Source organism: Belonocnema kinseyi, chromosome 2 (genome assembly GCF_010883055.1).
Source record: "Belonocnema kinseyi isolate 2016_QV_RU_SX_M_011 chromosome 2, B_treatae_v1, whole genome shotgun sequence".
In the NCBI taxonomy this organism is placed as follows: Eukaryota; Metazoa; Arthropoda; class Insecta; order Hymenoptera; family Cynipidae; genus Belonocnema; species Belonocnema kinseyi.
Window position 1 is genome coordinate 98638447 of NC_046658.1, and position 8962 is coordinate 98647408.

Here is an 8962-nt window from a genome sequence, read left to right on the forward strand (position 1 = left end):
TTTATTTTGATTAAGTTCTTTAATTGCGGTTTTTTCTTGTTTTGTTAAGTTGGAGGATGGAACTTGAGCTTGGCGTAAAATGTTGGCCGTCCTTCGGCGTATACCTAAGAACATCATGACCTGATACCTCAGTTTCAGGTCAGCCCTGAAGATGTGAACTGCAATGTTCACGAAACGTCGGCAAACAATTCGTAGTAGTTTTTTACACGAGTGAAACCCGAAATATCTCTTTTTATCAAAATGAATCATCGTGAAAGCATAAAATCTATTAATTTATAATTTTACTTAAGTACATATGCATTTTATCCTTATTCTATATTATGTAAAAAAAAGCATTAACAGCGGAAACTAAAATAACATAAGCAATTTTTTGCAAATCATGGGCTTAAGAGATACCTAAATTATTCAAATTCTGCCAATATACAGTGGACATTTTACACGAAATGGAATAATTTTTAGGCATCGAGCCATTTTAGAAGAAAAAAATAAGGATATTTTCTAGACCACTATAATATGAATGGAACTCTTAACAAAAAATGCCTTAAATATATTGAAATCTAACCTACTTGAGTCTACGAGGAAAATGAGATTCCTAATTTTTTGTTATAAATTTCTTTTTACTTTTTAATAGTTCCTTAAAATTGGGAGCATATTTAACATATTTATATTTTCAGTAAAATATCTTCAGGAAGAAATTCTGTTCGATCCTCCTAAAAAATGGGAAATTATATCAGACAACAATTTTGAACATTTTCCTTCAAAATTAAGATGGAAAAATAATTATTTATTATTTAAAGTAATTAAAATAAAGTAATAAATATGGCAATGTGAACCTCCATATTCGAAATTTTCAACGTAATTTTAAGTTTTCAATATTTTCCTTACTCTTAGAGCAGATGTAGAACTATCATTTACTGAATTTTAGCTTCCCAATAATCTTTATTTGAAGCTTTGTTAACTTATCATTTGTGGGGTAGCCGCTGGATGGAAAACCGGGAAATGTCCGGAAATTTTTTTAAACTGGAAAAAGCCGAGAAATGAGTATGATATTGGATAGATTGATTTACAAGGAATTTCACAAATTTTTAGAAGGATCATCTATCAAATCACTTGGAAAATCACAAATATCATATCACATAATATATTTCAATTGAAAATAAATTCGCTTTCAACTTTTTTTAAATGTTAAGTTTAGTTGTTAACTGTTTTTATTCCTTCATCATTTACTTGCCAACGCTAATTCAAAAATCTTTTACTTGATAATTTTTCGATTTAATGTCGTCATTTTTAAACGTAAATTTTTAATTTAAAGGATTTAAAAATAACAAAATATAAATTGATAAATGGTTTTCAAAACTAAACTGTATTTCGAGTTTGAAATAATGTAAAAAAATTATTTTACAATATGATTCTAAATCAGTTTTAAGTTACAGAATTTACAGATTTTGACGTTAAAAATTCAACTTTTTAAATACGAAAGCTCCAATAATTAAGCAAATTGAAATATACTGATTCAAACTTTATAAAATAATTTTAATATAAAAATAACTTAAAATTAATACATTCATCAATTAAACGATTTTATTTTATTTAAAATCCTTTTTAAATATTTTTTCAGTCGATAATATTACATTTTTAACCCATTCAGTTCGAAAATTTTTCAATGAGAAATTATACATCAAATGTTCAAAAGCAAACAATTTGAAACTGAATAGTTTGAAAAAAGAGAGCCTTGAATGGTAAAAATTCCAGAGTAAAACATTTAAACTCTTAACTTCATAATTGTTATTGCAACGTTAAGTAAAAATTGAAAATTATTAATTTGAAAGGAGCAAAATCGAGAAAAATAAAATTAATTTTGGTATTTAATTTCTTTGCAATTGCGAGACGAACATTTTTATGTTCCCATTTTGATTGTATGGAAAAATGTGAAGTATTGTATTTTTAACATTTTTATCAGCCTTAAAACGATAAACTTCTAATTTTTGATAAATTGTCACTACATTTTATATTTTTAAAGTTTTTATTGAGTTGAAAGAGATACCGTTTTTTTTAAATTGGAAGAGGCAATTTTTTATTTTTAAGATTTTTATTATGTTTAAAGAAAGAATTTTGTATTTTCTTTTTTTTTTGTCTGAATTAAAAGAAGATAACAAAAAATATAGAAAATTCTAATTTTTATTAAATTGGTAGTACATTTTATATTTGTAAACGTTTTATTGAGTTGAAAGTGATACAGTTTTTTCTTTAATTGGAAGAGGTCATTTTTTATTTGTAAGATTTCTATTGTGTTTGAAGAAAGAATTTTTCATTTTTGTTTTTTTTTTTAATTAGAACAAGATAATTGAAAAATATATATTGTTATAGGAAGATGCACTTATTTTTGGGTATAGTAAGATGATGTATTTGCTGTTTTTTTGGAAGATATCGTTTTTTAATTGACCCAACTATCATAACAGTGAAGACGATTTCTTGATTGACATTAGGGTCGATCGTATTTTTTTTTGTGTTTTGCAATTAATTTAGAAGGTATTAATTTGTTGTATTAAAAATACAAATTAGGTGTTTTATTCTTTCGAACCAACTAACTAAATGAATTTATCAATAAGACTATGTGAATCAGTCTTAACTTATATATTTTAATTGATCTACATTCATTGCAATCTATATTTTCCAAGGAAACTTTTTTTTATAATGTTTTTATTGAGTTGGTAGATGGACATGTTTAATTTCTTCACACTTGTATTAATGCGAGTTGAAGTTGACGATAAGTGTTAATTCAGAGAATTTAAAACAATAGCGCTGATTCATATTTTTTAACTAGAGATCTTTGTACAATTCAATTTATCAAAGTGTGAAGGTTTAGGTTTTGCAGTTTAATTGCACTTAATTGAAAAGTGTTAAAAGCTTCTATTTTATATGTGCCAATTATTGAGAGTTTAAATAAAAAATTTCCAAATTAAAATTAGTTTAAACTTTAATTTAAATTTCACTAGTTACGAACATATTTGTACTACGAAAGCATGCATGATTAAAGAGATTTGGCGAGGAATCGCAAGTCCTGAGCCCAGTACAGTCGGTCAGATGATGTAATCGTCGCTAGTTTGACTATACACGGAATATCTCGGAAACATTCGGGCGTTTTTAGTATAGTCTTTTAGAATTCTCGAAAATCCCTGTTGCAGATATCACTAGTGGTACTCATTTCAATACACATTCTTATTTAAGAATACTAAAATTTCTTACATTTCTTGCAACTTATGTTACTTAAAATTCTGAGTTTTGACTAAAAGTTTTACAAAAATTGTTATTGACCATTATCACTTCTTCACACTCACCATTTTCATACAGTAAATAAGACTTTTTCTAAACGTGAATAGTAATTTTTGCTCGCTCAAGTTTATAATAATACATGAAGAAATATCATGATCTCTTATCATAGTAGTAATCTTTATAGCAGTACCCCGATTACCCCTAAATTTGACTATTTATTTTAATTATACATAAAGAATGAATCAAATATTGATATCAAAAGTCTCTCCGTGTATGGTCATTTTAAGGTCAAAGTGTTTTTTTAATGGGATCCGTTATTTTTGACACAGGATTTGAAAAGGGTATTTGAATTTTCTTTCATGACCTTCAGAAAGTAATTTCAAGGTTAAATGCTAAAAAACTGTGGTTGCGATATTCGATTGCGGTTTCTCATAGGATATTCGTAGTGAATGTACCTTTATGAGGAATATTCAACTCCAATATGATAACGATCTTGAAAATGTTGACCTCGATCTCATTTTTCATGGTCATTTGAAGGTCACAGAGACTTTTTTGCGTCCTAACACGCCCGATCTAACAATCCCCGATTTTTATTAATGGAGCTATTTAATAGGTGTCGTCTTTAAACAACGGCCAAGAAGGCGAGCAGACATGCAATACCGCATTTGTGAAGCATGCGCTGCCGTACGGAACTTCCAAAGAAGTTTGCTGTATGCTTTCAAGCAAATGGAGGCAACTTCGAACATTTGCTTCGTAGTTAAAATCGTGCTTATAGTGAGAGACAAGGGGACTCACTTTAAGCAAACACCCCAGATAGTGAGAGGCAAGGGGACTTACTTTAAACAAGCCCCCCTAAAATAGTGAGAGATCAGTGAACTCGCTTTAAACAAGCACCCTAACTATTGTGAGACAAGGGGACTCACTTTAATCAAGCACCCCAAACAGTGAGAGGCCAGGGGACTCACTTGAAAAAACACTGCAAAGGAAACAGTCCTTACTACATCCACTTCGTTTTTTCTGGGTAGAGCTAAAAGTAAGATTAACTCTTTTAAAGCAACAGTTTCGGAGCGCTTGTGAAAAGCGAAAACCTACATAAATAAAAAAATCTGTCACTCTTAAATTATCCTAAAAATTGACCTCAAGTTAAATATTGATATCTTATTGAAGGTCGACCTCCTTTTTAACGGGACCTTCACAACGTTAACTCTGTAAAAAAATATAAACCAAACAGATAGCAAGCACATTTTAGGATTTGATCTTGAAATGATCTTGAAGTTGTCCAAAAAAATCTTTCTGACCTTTAAATGACTTTGAAAAATGAGATCAAGGTCAAAATTTTCACGGAAATTGTCACATTGGAGTTGAATATTCCTCATAAAGGTACATTAACTACGATTATTCTATTAGAACACGCAATAGAACACTGAAACCACATTTTTTATAGCATTCAACCTTGAAATGACCTTCTGAATATCATGAAAAAATTTTATCATCATTTCGGACGTAAACTTTCCCGCTCTTTTCGAATCCGGTGTCAAAAATATGGGTTCCTATTTTTAAAAAACACTTTGACCTTCAAATGACCTCGAAAATCAAGTTCAAGATCAAAACTAATTGCACAAATGAATGGCTACTTTTATCCTGAACAACTTTCATCTAAACCATTTTTTGTATTACCTCTTAGAAGCCGATAAATTCGGGCGCGTCGATTAAAATGGCCCACCCTGTATATTATCATAGATACAAAATGAAAAGTTTTGGGGGGGGGGCTACCCTAAACAATTTTTTAAATATTTTTGTTTTTGTGAAATACGTCAACATTATTTTTGTCCTAAGTGCAAAATATATTTTTTCATATTTTTTCTGTAAATTTAAACTTTTTTAACACAACTTTAAATATATATAGGGGTTGTTTACCCCCTAAATTCATTTTGAGAAAAGTATTTTCATCATGTTTGATCACGATGAAACTTTAACCTATGAAAAATTAATTCTCTACTCATTCTTACAGAATTAAGCTCTCAGTTTGAGTGCCTTCCTAATGGTGAGCCTATTTCTGGCGTTACTCGTGGAAGACAGGAAGCTTCTTCTTCTTACGGACAAAATTCCAATGCTAGCTCTCTTACTCCTGTCGATCCTCCTTTTCGTAGCAGGTCTAGCTCTCCTGCTAATTCCACGTGCATAGTTTCAACTTCGAAGCTTATTCCTTCTTCTGACGGACGTTTATATAGGTTTGACCAACTTGAATTTATTCGGCTTACTTCCAATAAGAATCGGCAACGGCAATTCAAACTTCGAAGATACACTTTTCCTGTAGATACACCAATTCGATTACTTCGAGGACGGGGCTTCTTTGTACCCGTGACAACCGAAGAACAAATTGTATTGTCAACATTTGATGGTGATGTCTTTGCAATATTGGAGAGTAAGTGTAATTTTCTGGTCGGAATATATATTTATAATTCTCGGTGTAAACAACAAGTACGGGCAAAAATAAACATGGAAAGCGGCACTATTTCTTTAATGACCAAAGATGAAATCAGGGAAGCTCCAGTAGGCGCCCGTTGCTCAATCTTACTTCATTTTAAAGTGGAGCATGTAAACCACAATCACCTACATAATTAATTTAATTATAAAACAAAGTGAAATTATTTACATTATTTAGTAACAGTAATTACAAAAACCTTAATTTTTCAGCTACTTCTAAGATTTAGTTTCAAGTAGTAAACATTCATTCATTTTTAACCCTAAAACGTTTTACTAAGTCTAATTGCTAAATTTTTGCCAAAACTTTTTGAGTTACAACAAGAATGAGCTTTGCAGGCTCATTTTGAGAATCTAGGAAAGTTCATCATTTTGAGACTGTATATTTCTTTCTTTGAGTATTGTAGAGTATTGGGTTGAATTGTCATTTACATGTCACGACATGATCAACAATAAATAAAACCTTTTCTTATCACTTAAAGTAAAGAGTGTGTCAAATTCCTGTTGTAACCTATTGGTTACTGAAAATACTATTCAGCATGCATCTTACTGCAATCGTCTTTAATAGATATCTTTTTTATCGACACGTACCAAAGGCGTGAAAATTTTAAACAGGCCAATTTTAGATGTAAGGTGAAGAGCCCAGTTAGTAGCACTTTAAGCTTGGAATAGTTCAAGACTTAGCTTTTCACTGTTGCAAAAGCTTCAATTACTAGTTTTTTTGGAAGCATAAGTGAAGTAGTTGTTTTTTAATACTAACAGCATGATGGCAGCATTACTTATTAATAATTTTTTAATATTTTGTGTGATTCATATGACTGGAAGCGATAGTGACACCTGTGATACACTGCTTTGAAAATTATTCCCCAGACATGTTTATATGCAATTTAATATTGAATCATGCTAATTTTTAGCAAGTCTTCATTTACATTTTGATTCTAACTAAACTCTTTAATAAATGAATAAATTAAACCTGGGTGTCACTCACTGGTCATAAATCATTTACTGGGTTCTTTATCTTAACTGTGAATTAGAAATAACTTTTCCTTTCAGAAAAAAACCTTCACTATTCTTAACTCCCTAGATAAGAACCCTTAGTTTACGCTACTCTTAGATCTTGAGAAACCGCAGTTTTGTAATGCGGACATTAGGCCACGTTATCATGCCTTCAAATTCGAAATAAATCGTTAACATCGCTCTGTCTTTTTTCATTTGGATTCCCCAGATTCAGGATCAAGGTCAATGCAAGTGTTGTCTGCAATCGCACTTATCGCAGGAGTTAAGTGAATTTAATTTAAAACATATTAAATTGTAGAAATAAACTAGAAAAATATACCTATCATTCAACATTGCTACCATCTTAACCAAATTTTTAGCCTTCGTGTACCGTATCTGATATTGAAAGATTTATATAATTTTAATATATTCATAACGTTTATGAAGTCTATTTATGATATCAGAAGTAAAACAAAATACTTCAACAATTAACGGTAACTTCTTTACACTTTAAGACTTTAGAGATATGTTTTAATATATATATATATATATTTATTTGAAATATATTCTGTAAATATGTTTCTGTGAAATACTTTTCCATCAGTTTTCGTAAAAACTGTATTTTTATAAATAATCTGCTAACACTTATCTGCAATTTCGCATCGTATACATTATGCTTTCAAGGCTGCGTCTTTCTAAAAGCTAATCATAATTCACAGTCTTTGCGTTTAACTACTTCCAATTGTTTATTATGGACAGTTCTTCTGAATTTTCAGTCAATCATAAGTTAGGGTTGTTCATGAACTACGCTATCAATAAATAAATTTTAAAATTACTTCACATTCACACTCCTTTTCCTATTTATATTTTTTAACGAACTCATGTTTTGCCGCTGTTTCTTTTTTAAATTTTTCCTTTTCTCATTTTGATATGGAATTCAACTCGTTTAGCAAAAAAACTCTTCTATTTAGTTGCAAATGTATGTAAATAGTTTGTTCTTAGTTAAAAATTCATTTTTGTTGTTGAAACTTCAAACACTTGACTGTTTTTATTCTAAAACAATTTTCTTAACGGAAAATTTAATTCCACCATTTTTAGTTAAAATTCAAGTTTTTTGTTTAAATATTTATGAAATGTTTTTTATTTTAACTTTAATCTTTCTGTTTGAAATATCAACTAATACATTTTTCGTTAATAATTAATTTTTCTTTTGAAAGTGGAACGGCTTTGTTAAACATCCACTTTTTGTTATTGAAGATTATTATTTTAGTCAAAAATTGATATCTTTGGTTGGAAAGTTAAATATTTGGTTGGAAATTGTTGAACTCAAAATGCAATTATTCTATACCTAGTTTGAAAAAAAAAATATATATATATATATTTATTTACAAAATAATGTTTTCTAGTTGAAAATTTTACTATATGCTCAAACCATTAACGCATTTTGTTAAAAATTCTCCTTTTTATGATAGAAAGATTACCTTCTTGTTTAAAAATCCATTGTTCTAGTTTAAAATTTTAATACTTGATTGAATTTTTTTCTTAAAAATTAATTTTATTGCTCTTGAAGATTCATCATCTCAGTTGGAAATGCGTTGTTTTTTTAATCTAAATATTAACTTTGTTCTCATTTATTGAGTATTTAACATGAACCCTTTTAAAAGCTTCCTTTTAAGAGTTTGACAGAATGTGTAGGTTCGAAATTAGATTTCTTTTTTTTAACAAGAAACCCCGAACCCCAAGAAGGAGGAAGATCCTTTCATCTATGGGTTTCAAAAGCTTCGTAAGCACATACGGTACTGTACCCAATCCAAACGATACGTAGGAAAATTTGTATTTTACCCCTTTAAATATGAATCTTTAGGTATTTCCTATAAGACCCGACAACTAGAATCAAGAGGAAGCCTTCGGTCAGATCTATAGTTGCTAATAAGTGATTTTCAAATAGAGTTCTAGTGGCAGTTTTCCTATCTTCAAGATTGAAGTGGGGAGGATTGAGAAATGTATTTAATTTTTTCAGGTTGAAAATAAATCGAATTCCCTCATTAAATTATTTGTTTAAAAAATATGGAGATACAAATTGACCCTTTACTAGTTGACAACTGAAAATTGCATCTTATTTTAACAGTTTAATAAGTTCTAGTAATAAGTTCTAGTGGCAGTTTTCCTATCTTCAAGATTGAAGTGGGGAGGATTGAGAAATGTATTT